The sequence below is a fragment of the Urocitellus parryii genome, chromosome 7, assembly GCF_045843805.1.
Source record: "Urocitellus parryii isolate mUroPar1 chromosome 7, mUroPar1.hap1, whole genome shotgun sequence".
NCBI classification, from domain to species: Eukaryota; Metazoa; Chordata; class Mammalia; order Rodentia; family Sciuridae; genus Urocitellus; species Urocitellus parryii.
Window position 1 is genome coordinate 76,971,664 of NC_135537.1, and position 13,873 is coordinate 76,985,536.

Here is a 13,873-nt window from a genome sequence, read left to right on the forward strand (position 1 = left end):
ACTCATTTTGTTTATGGTAAGATATTTTCATGTACTAAAATTTCTGCTTGGAATAGCAGAAAACTAATCCTGTAAAACTTGTTATGCGATCCCATCAGTTAGGAGTGCTCTAGGCTCAGGCAAGAGAGCCAAAGATGGGACTAAATGAATCTGTGACCCATAGCTATACTACAGAAGATATATGAGCAGAGATTTTTGCACAGTTCAGAGCACTGGATATGCACTCATACCTTAAATTCAAAATGATGTTGAGCTGAATGGTAGGTCACCTTACTAGCAATTTTGTTCTGAAGTTATTTTATGATTTGAAGCTTTGACCTTTCTAGTGTGTTCTTTCAAAGACTTTGTACATGATCAGTTGGATCAGTTGCCATGGAAAGCAGTAACCTGGGCATTGAGGGTGTTCTAATTCTAATGTACCTTAAGAACCCTATAAGGGTAGTCTTCAGTCATTGATAACAAAGATGAAAATCAATATAATTCAAGCAATGCGTGCTCTAAGACTAGTGGGTTGGAGGGGAATATACACAGAAAGACTAGTGAACAGAAAAGCAGAACAATGTGACACTGGATATTTAGCAGAGAAATGATACCTTTTATGTGTATTATAATCCATTGAAAAACATTATGTATAGTATGTAGCTTTCCAGGAGTTAGGGTTAGTCTTAAAAAGCACGAATAACATGTTTACTGTTCAGGATCATAAGTGGCAGTGCTTTCCTAGCTTGCTTGATCAATATGCCACTCTATCCCCTTCTCAACTTTCTCTCCTTCCTCTTTCCTTTAGATAACGTGTGGTTAAGCACACTAAAAGAAACTTGCTTCAGTGTGTTGAATGCTATGCACACTTGGGATGTTCAAGTGCCCACGCCCATAGCTCCCTCCGGGAGTCAGGCCAAGGTCTCAAGAATCTGCAGGTCCACCTGCAGGAACCGGGGAGGGCGCGCACGCTCTGGAAGCGCTTACGACCGGCGTGTGGGGCGGGACTTAGGGACGCTAAGTGGACACTCTAAAGTGGCCCAATCATGAGAAAAGCCCTGAGCCCTTAGGATCAATTAGTGTGCACCCTCCAAAAGAGCCGCTCAAAAGTTACCGTGTGGGGTATCGCCCCCGACCCAGGAAAGCCCTTTGAAAATGCTTCAACACCCTGGAGGTCTTGTCCCCGGGAGCGGCCGGGACGTCGAGATGCCTGTTTCCTCAGGACCTCCACAGCCACTGAACACCGACCACACCGCCACCGGAGCGCCCAAATGTGGGAAAGAGGGCGGGGAGGCAGAGGCCTTGCTCTCGCGGGATCTCCTCCCACCGCTGTGGTCTCCAGGCCCCAGAGCAGGCCTCGCGTTGCTTGGGGATTGGGGCGGGGCGATCCCCAAATGGGCGGAGCCAACTGGGGGCGTCCCCAGTCCTTGTTGACTTGGGCCTCCTGACGGAGCGTCAGTCTCTCCTAGAGCTTTCCGCGCATGCCCAACTCTCTGGCGGTACTGGAGGCCGGGACAGTCCGGCTGCCCCCGGCGCAGGTCCGGGCCCCGCCCCTCCCCCCGGCGGCGGTGGCGGCGGTGTTGTTGTGGTGGTGGTGGTGGCGGCGGCCGGCGGCCTCGGAGCTTGCTGAGTCCTAGTGCCTGGCTCCCGCGCCGCTGTGGCCGGCCGGACCGACCGCCGCGCCACAGGTAACGCCGCTGCCGGGGGGCTTGGGGTTTAGGGTTTGGCGTGTGCCGGGTCGTCGGCGGGGGGCGCGTTGGGAGACCGACCCCAGGGGTCTGGGCCGGAAGGTCGGGGATCCAGCACCGGGAGGGCTTGGGGGCCGGACGGGGCCTGGAGGTCGGGGTCCCGGACATGGAGGGGCGGGAGGCCGGGGACCCGGGCAAGGCCGGGGTGCCGCGTCCTCGAGCCGGTCCTGCGGCTCCGGCCTGGGCTTGGGGACCGCAGAGACCCGAAGCCGGCGTTGGCAGACCCCTGCGGGCCCTATAGGGCCTCTTCAGACCGACCCGGTGACTTTCTGTTGTTTTGGTTTGGAAGCCAAAGAGTCCAACCTACGTCGGGCTGGGGATGCCTGGGGGCTGGGGAGAGACTCGCGGGATTAGAGCGGGCGCTGGCATTTTCCTCCTGACTTTTTGTTGTTGTTGTTGTTTGAGCGTCTACTGTTCGTGGTGAGTGCCCTGCCTGCCGTGTTCCTTGGGACCTTTTTAAACACCGGCGTAGGGAAGACTCAGGAGTAGAACTAAAGGGAGTAATTTTGCAGATCCACGATTTTCCTTTCAGTTGTTATTTTGTTTTCGTATGCCGTCTTTTTAAATTCGAGCAATCATAGCAATGTTTTGAAGAAATCAGAAGAATTTAGGTAGGGCGGAGTAGGTTTTTAAGAATAGTTTTTTTTTTTTTTTAAAATTACAAAGTACTGTTGAAAAAAATTAAGCTGCCCAACAATGAAGACCCCATACCTTCTCCTCTGACCCCCAATCCCTGATATTTCCTTTATTACTGGGTAACCAGACTTCCACTGTGTGTAGCCGTTCAGGATTTGTGTGTGCGTGCGTGCGTGTGTGTGTGTACCCGCGCGCGCGCATCTGAGGGTTATGCTTTAGAAACAAAATTTGAATCATCTGTAGTATATTGTTTTATTGACCAACAAAACATTACGAATACCTCTCCATTTTATTAACATGCTTCATTCTTTTTAAAAACTGCATAACTCTGTAGTTATTTCTTTATTGTTGAACTTGGCTTACAAATTTTCAATTATCAGTAACTTTTAAAAGGCCAATGCTTTGAAACAATAACGTGGTGAAACAATGTACAAGGCCAGATGTGATACTTTCATATGAAATAGGTTGAGTAATATGTTTACAGAAAGCTTAATGGTAAGTTTACATGGGGCTGGATGACTTCATAAAGCAGGTTATTAGAAGAGTTTACATTTTGTTTTTTCGAGTACATTTTCCCAAATAAATTTAGATACCATATGGTCAGATGAAAACATTTAATTCCTTGAACATAAAGTAGCCGATTTGTGGGAAAAAAAGGTAAAGTGGAAAACCAGTGGCCCAGAGCTTTGTATTGGGGGGTGACTGGGGAGAAACACCAGGGTTTAAATATTTCGAAAAGTAAGCCTTAGGGAGTTAAGCTGGAAGTGGAAATATGGTACTACCTGCTTATTATTAAGACAGAAAGCAAATCCCTGGTGCATTTTGTATTTTTGTGTGCAGAAGAGCTGGAGGCATTGTTGATTTAATTACTAACTTGTATTTTTTAAAGATGCACTGTGGTGTTCATCTTGGTGCTAGTTTCCAGGGAAAACAGAACTGAGAAAATCATAAACAATGGTCTGCATCTAAGCATGTATAGTCTGAAATCTTAGTCTAACTTGTATAGCATTTTTTGGGGGGAACTGTGCTTAAAAGGAATCAAAAACATCCATGGCATTTTAGTTCTTGTTTCTGATAATAATAGCTTTCTCTTAATACCAAAATAGGTAGCATTTCCCCCATTCTATAGATTAGTAAACAGGCTCTGGGAGATTAAACTTCTTAAGAACCCATTGCTTTTTAAGTAGTGATGTCTGCATATACCCAGGTGTACTTAATTCAAGAACCTGGATTTTTTTGCTCTGCCTTGTCTCCCATTTATGCATATTGCCTTACAAAACTGTTCATCTTAGTTTTCTTTCTTTGAAATGGCAAAATAGAGATGGAGATAATCATGTACATTGAAAATTGTCTAAAGGATACATAGCCAAAAACTAAAACAGTATTTTTTTTTTTTTAAACCTTTATTTTATTTGTTTTTATGTGGTGCTGGGGATTGAACCCAGGACCTCACAGGTGCTAGGTGAGTGCTCTACCCAGGAGCCACAACCCCAGCCCTAAAACAGTATTTTTTTATATGAGGTTTCTGGTGATGTATTATTAAAATATTAAACTTGTTTTTATGTTGTTAACCAAGAAGGTAAGGAATTGTGTTGTGTTAGTCACTGTTCTATGCCATGGTAAATTTGTATATCATAAATTGTAGCTCTCACAGCTGTTTATTTTTTTACAAAGTTTGATAATCTCATTTCAGTAAGCATTATTTTTATGGATTTAGTTGAACATATAATATGCTAATATGCTCAAAAGAACACAAAGAGCTCCCTAAAAAGTCTAGAAAGATTGAAACTGCTTTTTAAATTTTTGGTGTTTTAATCTGTTAAATACATCAATAAGATGTGTGTCATAGTATTTCAATTTATTTTAGTTTTTTAGCAGATGTGACAATCGTGTAAAGAAGTAGGGAAAATACTGAAGATAATTAAGTACGTAATATATATTGTAATAAGTATTTGAGAAGAAACCCATAGATATTCAGGATGATAAACAGTCATATTTAAGTGGCATATCTGCTACTGATATCTCTTAGATAGCTGATGTTGGTTTGTTACTAGGTTTTATAGTTGTGTGATACCAAAATGTTTCAGCCACAGCAAAGTCTCTTTATACTGTGGAACTCTTGCTTTTTGTATGTATTTTAAAAAATTAAGAGCTATCTTATTGCTGGTGGAAAGAAATTGAAAGTTTATTTTTCAGTTTAACCTCAAAGTCCTTTTGGGGACATATATTCATGAGTAGTCAGAAATAAATCATCTATTTTTGGTCCTATGAATAATACCAAAAAAGCATCAGTGTTGATCTCTAGAGTTTAAAACCCACTGGGCTTTTTTCTTTGTTAGGGAAATGAACACAAAATTTATTAAGTGCCTAAGGCATCTGCAGTATTAGACTCCTATTTAAAAACTAATTTGTATAAAATAGCTATTGTGTAATTGCATAAAGACTCTGCTCCAAGGTAGTTCTGTTTTTTTTTTTTTTGGTGAGAAACTAGTTAACATAAAAAGAGACCAAAATGGTGGTGGAAGGGGGAGGATCTGAGAATTGGCTGTCAGAGTAGATAATGGAGAGGGATTTCTACAAAGAGGAGTCAGATGTATGGATGGATGTCAGGGAAGACGAAAGCTTGCTTGAGTTACAGTTCTGTGAGCTTCCATATGCTGAAAAAATATCTAATTATAATAATTAGCATGTATTAGCTGTGTCCTGTTAGGGATTGAGTTGGAATAGGTAACACTTCCGTAATCTGTAGTCTCTTGTAAGCCCCTATAATAATCATAAGTCAGTTCTTTGTAATCTGGAGTTCTAGTGAGCATTTGCAGAGCTATAGATTGTAAAGTCTATAGAGTCCTATCTCCATGCCTTCTTCAAGCCAGCACCTCCAAGTCGTCCCTCTGGGGCCTGTGTTCATATTCTCTCTCTTCCATGATTTTAACTATTACTTTAAGTGTGGTTCTCATCTTTCTTTTTAGAGTTGAGTTTCTTTTCTGGTGATTCTATAACCCTATGGTTTCAACAGCCCTTCTCTTTCCATTTGCCCAGGCTCCTTGTTCTGCACCACCAGTCTCATTTTCTTGCCTAATCTTCAGATTCTTCTTTTTTATTATTCTCCTTGATAAACTCTTTTTTTTTTAAAGAGAGAGAGAGAGAGAGAGAGAGAGAATATTTTAATATTTATTTTTTAGTTTTCGGTGGACACAACATCTTTATTTATATGTGGTGCTGAGGATCGAACCCGGGCTGCACGCATGCCAGGCGAGCACGCTACCACACGAGCCACATCCCCAGCCCTTCTCCTTGATAAACTCTTGCTGGCTGTCATTTTTTTTGAATCATCTTTTCCTCTAATTTCCTCAATTATATTAATGAATTTAACATTTTCTTAGTCATCCAGGCTTAAAATCAAAAGACCATTTTTTTATTCCACATTTTTTTATTGGTACATTATTGTTGTATATGATGGTGGGATTTATTGCTACTCAAAAGGTCATCTTTGATTTTTCACTCTCCTTGGATGTTGCTTTTTTGTCATTTTATTGTGCTTCCTGATTCTTCTGCCTCCCTTCCATTTTTTGAGCAATCGTGCAAATGAGACATTCCTAATCTCTAGGGGGTTTTGCCATACCATTCATCATGCATATTGCTATTAAATTGTCCTACCTGCATCCTTGAACATTATAGTCTCTGCTTGATGACAAAACAAAAATCCTGAAACAGTTATTGGCTGTGTCTTATGTCAGTCTTCATCTGGGTGCTTTGTTCTCTTTTGGTCTAATTTACTAATTTATGTTGGTAGTTTTTATGATCCCTACTTCACAGGTGAAGAGGTGGAGACTTCACCAGCTCAAAGGAATTGCTAATGGGTAGAAGAGCTCAGATTTTAATTTTAAGCATGTCTTTTCTTGAAAGGTTTGTGTTCTTGACCACTGTGCCTCTGCCCAAAAGGCTATTTTCATTAACGCTGTAATAAAGTTCCAGTTACTCAGCATTGTTTTTCTGCATTAATTGGCCCTAGTCCATTTTGAAACTTAGTTGTTCTTGTGATCAAACTTATTTTTTAACATATGTTCTCTGAAGAATGTAAACTTTAAGTTTTACTTAACTTTTTTGGTTATTTATGCATTTTTATTTCTTGGAATTTTTTCTTATCTCCTTAGTGTAAAAGGTTAGCTCATACATGGTTATTCTCCACTCCTGCCTTTCCTGTTTGTATAGTAGTAAAGTCTGTCTTTGTTCTTGTAGCCCTTTAATCTTTGATACTTTCTATTCTTAATTTGTTTTTGAGTATACTAGCAGTTATAATTGGAGTATAAGTTTCTGGAAAGCAGAAACAATGTTTTATTGTTTCTGTATCTGTCAGTAGTCTGAGCATCTCTCAGTAGCTGCTCAGAAAATATGGGTAAATGAGTATGGAAATGATCACTGTAAACTGCCCCTTTCTTTGGCATTTAAGTAGTGTTTGGTTTTAGTGCTGAATGTGTCCTCCTCTCACTCATCCCCCACCACAAGCTTATTGGAGTTTTGTGTGTATAGTAACCAGGTTTTCTTTTTGTGGGCTGCTATATGAATTCTTTATTTTTCACATTGTTAGGTAATTATTATCAATCATTTATTAAAAATATCAGTTTAGGGGCTGGGCATGTGGCTCAAGCGGTAGCACGCTCGCCTGGCATGGGTGCGGCCCGGGTTTGATCCTCAGTACCACATACAAACAAAGATGTTGTGTCCGCCAAAAAAAACTAAAAAAAAAAAAAATAATAATAATAAATATTAAAAAATTCCACCCCCCTTCTTAAAAAAAAATCAGTTTATGGTGGGGCTCGGTGGCACATAGCTGTAATCAAAAGCGGCTCTGGAGGCTGAGACAGGAGAATCATGAGTTCAAAGCCAGCCTCAGCAATAGTGAGGTGCTAAGCAACTCAGTGAGACCCTGTCTCTAAATAAAATACAAAATAGGGCTGGGGATGTGGCTCAGTGGTCGATTGCCCGAGTTCAATCCCTAGTTAACCACCCCCCCTCAAAACAAAACTAAACTAAACAAAACCCAAAACAGTTTATGCATGTGATTTCTTGGTGTTGAATATAAAAATGTGTTAAATTAACATTTTGTGTTTGATTTCTTTTTTATGTTCTTGAATTGGGCAAGCTTCCTAATGAACTGCAATATTCTCATAAATTGACTTCACAGCTTCTTTTGTGTTTATAGAGATGAAATATGGAATAAAACTATGTTTTACTATGTTGTTTTATTCCTTTTGGTGATATCAGGACGATCCGACATAGATGGCACATCACTTTTAGATTCCTGAAGAACTCACACAATTTTAGATTTATTTAGATTACCTATAATTGTTAATGGTTATTATGCAGAAGTTAGTTTTTTCTCTTATTTGCCTTTGCAATACATTGTGTTAGTTTAGATACTTAATTCTTGCTTTGCTAATTAAAAATATAGTGCTGGTAAGAATCATCAACCTAAGATAGGTTGGTGATAGTGATGTTTGCTTTTTGGAATGCTAAAATGCATGAACCTAAAGTGAGATTGGTTGTCAAGCTAATCAGTTGGTCACTGTCTGCCCTCAACTTAATCACGGTAATCACCAAACACTACTTTTAGGTTTTAAGCAAGTTTAAACTATTCATTGATTTTAAAAAATAGACAAAATAGTTGCATGGTTCAAATTTTAAGTGGTACAGAAATATATAGTTTGAAAATGTCTCTTTCTTGGACTCCTAATTTTTCTACTTGGAGGCAGCCACACATCTCTGAAATGATAGAAACTATTAATATATATATATATATATATATATATACACACACACACACACACACACACAAGTAAATGTGAATAAATTTCTTTTTCTTTTCATATAGGTAGAGATGAGGCACACTGCAGATTTTCATTTGCATTTTTTACCTGAAAGTATATCTCTTAAATTCCATGTCAATAGATAAATAACTACTCCATTCTTTTAAAAATACTGGCTGCCTCAAAGTATGGTTTTATATATAAGTACACATTTTAGATTGTATATTTTATTTAACAATATTTTCTACTGATGAGCATTTAGATTGGTTCCCGATTTTACTATTATAAACTATTGAGGCAACACATTGAAGAAAAAGAAGAAAAAAAAAGTAGGTGATCTTTCTCTGTAGGGGGAATAAAGTTTGAAAGTTGAAATTATTGTGTAGGGGTGAAAAATGTATATTTTTTTCATTGTAAGAATCAAGACCTTAAGAATATATAGCTATCCTGAATATTTTAAATTTGTTTAAATAGATTTTACAGTATGATCTTTAATAGTTAAAAGTATGGCTGTGTAGAAGTGTGACTACACAAAAAGTTCTGATGTAATACATTAAATGGAAGGGGGAAATGTAGCAAAAACTAGTTGTTCAGGTTTGTCTTTGTGTCTCTGTTTAAGTCCTTCCTCAGTATGGGGTAAGACCCTTCTGGAATGAGGGTTTTATGATCTGTCAGACAAGGTAGGACAGAGAATTTCCTTATGACCAGCTTTAACACAGAGTGGCAGGGGAAGGTCAAAGTAAAATATCTAGGTTTTTGCGGTTGACCTGGGGAGAGGAGCTTTAGTTCCTATAATCCACCTTAAGGAAGAGGAATTCTAGTTTCTGTGGTCTACCTGGGGAATAAAAGGAATAGGAGAAAGGACCAGAGAAGTTAGAAGATAATTTGCTCTTGAGGCTGTGTGGTTTACTCCAGTTCAAAGTGCTTGTCTTACGGAAGCATCATTCTTTGCTTTATGTTTTTCTGAGCTCCAACCGATGTTTCTTGGTTACCCCCCCCTTTTTTTTTTGTGTGTGTGTGTGTGTGAGGGAGGGGGAGGGTTGAAATGATTGATGTTCTGCTATTGAGCTAGCTACATCCTGAGCCCTCTGCTTTTAAATTAAAAAAAAAAAATTTTTTTTTTTTTTTTTTTTTTGGAGACAGGGTCATGTTAAGTTGTTCAAGGTGGCCCTTAACTTGTCATTCTTTGCTTCAACCTTTGAGTAACTGGGATTATAAGCATGTGTTCCTCACCTGGCTTTTGGTTTCTTTTTTGACCTGATTAGTGACCTGGATGGAGAGAAATCTGGGATCATGTGAAGACACGTGTTAGAATCTGTTGATTCTAAGTGACAGTAATGATGGGTAGTAGCTTCCATGATCAATTGTCCATTCCACAAGATTCAGACCTCTATGTATTTAGCAATTCAGTGCTTAGAAATGATACTGACCTGGAAGGTAGTGTTTGGGACTATGGCCTATGTGATGTTTTGGATCTGCTTTTCCTGTCCATGTGTTGGAAGGTTGGTCTCTTTGTGGAAATATGGGAGGTTCTTAGATCATAGAGCGACTTGCCCTAGAAAGGCACTAAGTTTTCATGTGACCCCTTGGAAAGATCTGAAAAGAGGTAATTCTTAAAAAATGTTTATTATTGTGAAGGAGTGATTATAAAAAAGCTGAACCTGCCCCCACCCTTTTTGACTTCCTGCTTGTGATGTAATTTCTTTTCCTACATGGGATACCATCATTGCCATCTGCCATGATGTCATGAAGCCAAGACAGCCTTCACTGTAAGTGAACTGATGCCAGCACTGTACAGTTGAATGTCCAAAACTGTGGGCTAAATAAACCTTTTTTTTTTTAAAAAAGTTAGCCAGTCTAAGGTATTTTGTTATAGTAATGAAAATCTAATTCAGCTTGTAATATTGTATATTTAACATGGGAAACGTGTTTGGGGATGAGCTAAAATGCCCGAGTGTAATGTAGAAGAAAATGTCATAGCCTCCAATAAAATGTTTTATTTTATATGGTCATTACCTTTTTTTTTAAACTTTAAAATTATATGTTCAAAAATGAGATTTAAACTACTGAAATAATTAAACAAACTCCTCCTATAGGGCTTTCCATCTATGTCTTTATGAATTGCCAGAGTAATGGTTTTTCGGAGTTTGGTGTGACTCCTTTCAGACTTTTATGTATAAACAAAAACCATATATTTGTGCTGTCTTAAGAGCATCAGAATTCTCTTGAAAACAACTGGTAGGAATGATGAAAGTCAGAATCTTATTAAATAAAGAAGTGAATAAAATGATGATGGGATAAAAGTTAAATTAACAGTGAATGTTCTTTGATTCCTTCAGACCAGAGATGCTATAAATACAGAGTATTATTGTGTCAACTGTAATAGCTACTTAGCTCATTTTAGATGGTTGATTAGGTTATGTGTGTCACTTAAGGTTTCCTAAGCTGTGTATTTTTAAAACTTGTAATAGGGAATTTCAGTATTTTCTGATAGGTCTCAAAAAATTAGATTTTAGGTGTTTAGATATTATGCTACTTCTTTTGAAAGTGGTATGTATGTGCTATTGATTTGGTCCAGTGTGACTTAGTTTTTTTTTTTTTTTTAAGTGGTTCTTGTAATTACCCATTTATGAACCACTATGATTCTCTTTTGATCCCTTATATTGTACTAGACAATGTAAACCTAGACAATGTAAATATAGTATCATTTGATTTTGATTTTCCCCCCTATAATAGTGGTAGGAATTCACTATATAAAAGACCTTAAAGTATGAAGAAGAGTCAGATTATCAGCAGTGTTACCACCCAGTGGTGGTATATCCTTTAATTTAATTGTGTTAATGAAGTCACCAACTTTGAAAAACCTGCCGTTAATGTCTGCTGCCATATAAGAAATAGATTTGATGATAGAAATATGGAAAATATGGGGCTGCGGTTATAGCTCAATGGTAGAGCACTTGGTTGGGCGTGTGAGGCCCTGATCCTCAGCATCACTTAAAAATAAATAAAGGATTTTAGCTATGTCTCATTGTACATTGGACATAGCTCCAGTTGTATCACTCTGGCTTCATGACTTTCAGGCTTGGGCTTCCTAGAAATTCTCTAAGTTTGTTAGTATAACATATTCATTCTCTATTGCTATGTAAAATATTCTCACAAACTTGGTGACTTAAAAAAATACATGGGGGCTGGGGATGTGGCTCAAGCGTTAGCGCGCTTGCCTGGCATGCATGCGGCCCGGGTTCGATCCTCAGCACCACATACCAACAAAGATGTTGTGTCCGCCGAGAACTAAAAAATAAATATAAAAAAAATAAATAAATAAAAATAAAGATATTTTGTCTGTCTACAACTTAAAAAAATATTAAGAAAAAAATTATGGAAAATGTGAGTGTCTGGAATGTTGTAGGCTAGGAAGTTTGTGCTTTAGTAACCTAGGTTGTGATAAAGCCTTAACATATCAGGGAATTTCTGCACATAAACAGAAATGGTGGTTTAATTGTTGGTTATGGAACCCACCGGTGGATCAATCAATGTACCTCTGTCACTGCCAGTGGATAAATAGTGTAGAACTTTTGTTGTGATAAGTATCATTGTATCTTTGTAGTCCATCTTTAAAATACTGAGCATTGGGGGTATAACTGTGGTAGTCTTGCTTAGTATGCTCAGGGCCCTAGGTTCAATCCCCAATACTGGAAAAAAACAAAAGCAGGGCCTTAAGTTTAGTAGAATGAAATATTTAGAAATGCCACAGCTCAAAGGACAAATGCAAACAGTCTTTGGTTTACAATAAACAATTAGAACAATTGCTTGTTTTATTCCTGTGACACCTGTAAGTGTTTTTACTCTAAATTTTCATTCTTTGTCTTTTTTTTTTTTTTTACATTTTATTCAGATCATACATGTTTTTTAAGGGTCATTTTCATATGCATGATGACTTTATAAAGAGTTAGATGAGTCTCTGAAGACATCTCATACACTCTCATTCTTTATCTTTTGATAACTAGAGTAGATTTCTAAAATCCTGGCTCATATTCAGACTCAAATATAAGAGTGGATTTTGGAACACATAAAGGAAGTCACTGCAATTTTAGTTTTAAGAAAAAGACTGCAGTGGTCTATAGTGACTTAACATACATTATAAATCCATCCTGAAAAGTTTCTTTAAATACTTCTAAAACATTTAATGGGATTGACTTTTCCCTTCAAATAGAGTTATTTGAACTGTTTCTTCTTTCATGAACCAAAGATAACTAGAAATGGATATTGGCAATTATACAGTAATTTATATCTGTATTGTACTATATTGTTCTATACTATTGTCTATTTCTGTATTATACTTTTCATGAAACTGATTGACTTTCAAGGAAAAGAAGGGAAGAAGTCACCAGGCATTAATGGTAGTCGAACAACCTCATTTTTTATGATGAATAGTAAGCTTGCTTTTTCTTTCAAAAAAAAATTTTTTTTTTAGTTGTAGATGGACGCAATGCCTTTATTTATTTTATGTGGTGCTCAGGATCGAACCCAGTGCTTCACACATGCTGGTAAAGTGCTCCACCACTGAGCTACAACCTCAGCCCAGCTTGCTTTTTCTTGATAATGACTTCTTTTATCACTATTTAGTAATCACTGATTTTATTGTATCTAGCACTTAATAAAATGAGTGAAGGCCATACTGAAATCATAAGTCTTATATTTATACACATACATTTGAACATCTGATGCACAACTTAGAAGGCACCATTTATATAGATAGAGTACAATGTAAATGGCATTCCCTCTATTGCTTCAGGAGAACTCTGATTATTTTTTATTAAGTAGTGGTTTTATTTTTTTTATTTTTTAAAGAGAGAATTTTAATATTTATTTATTTTTTTTAGTTCTCGGCGGACACAACATCTTTGTTTGTATGTGGTGCTGAGGATCGAACCTGGGCCGCACGCATGCCAGGCGACTGCGCTACCGCTTGAGCCACATCCCCAGCCCCAAGTGGTGGTTTTTTTTTTCTGCTACTCTGACCAAAACATGGGACAAGAACAATTTTAGAGGAGAAAAAGTTTTATTTGGGGCTCACAATTCCAGAGTTCTCAGTCCCTCTGTGGCTGACTTCATTGTTCTGGGCCCAAAGTGAGGCAGGACATCATGGCAGAAGGACATGGAGAAGGAAGGCAGCCAGGACACTGTACCAGGAATGAGAGAGACAGAGAGAGACAGAGAGAGAGAGAGAGAGAGAGAGAGAGATAAGATATATACCCCAAAGGCACATATATACCAGATAAGATATATACCCCAAAGGCACACCCTGGGACCCACTTCTAGCCATACATATCCTACCTTCCTACATTTACTACCCAGTTAATTCCTGTCAGGGGATTAACACACTGATTGATTAAGTTAATACTCTCATAAACTGATCGTTTCACCTCTAAATTTCCTTGCATTGTTTCATACATTTACTTTTGGGGGACACCTAATATCTAAACCATACAATGATGTTTCCTGGGTTTTTCAGGCAGTATATTGAGACCCTGATGCTTCCTGGGTTTTTCAGGCAGTATTTTGAGACCCTGATATCTTTGATGTTAATATCTTCATGTTGTTAAAGAGGCAAGCGAGTATTATTCCCGTTTTATAGATACATGATCTAAGTCTCAAAATGACATCATTTTTCTGAATCCATTTTGTTTTCTGTAAAATATT

At 38.2% G+C, this 13,873-nt stretch overlaps 1 protein-coding gene across 4 annotated transcripts in view; it reads left to right on the forward strand.

The window, feature by feature from the left end:
- The first annotated feature begins 1,429 nt into the window (after positions 1-1,429).
- The window catches only part of Pcmtd1 (protein-L-isoaspartate (D-aspartate) O-methyltransferase domain containing 1), a 76,390-nt gene continuing 63,946 nt past the window's right edge, over positions 1,430-13,873 (forward strand). For 2 of the 4 annotated variants that reach the window (XM_026394394.2, XM_077800494.1), the window contains exon 1: positions 1,580-1,667. The gene's annotated coding sequence lies outside the window, so the exon portion shown is untranslated. Of the gene's footprint in view, positions 1,668-13,873 lie in introns of all 4 variants that reach the window. The other 2 variants (XM_077800497.1, XM_077800495.1) reach the window with 2 other exon arrangements.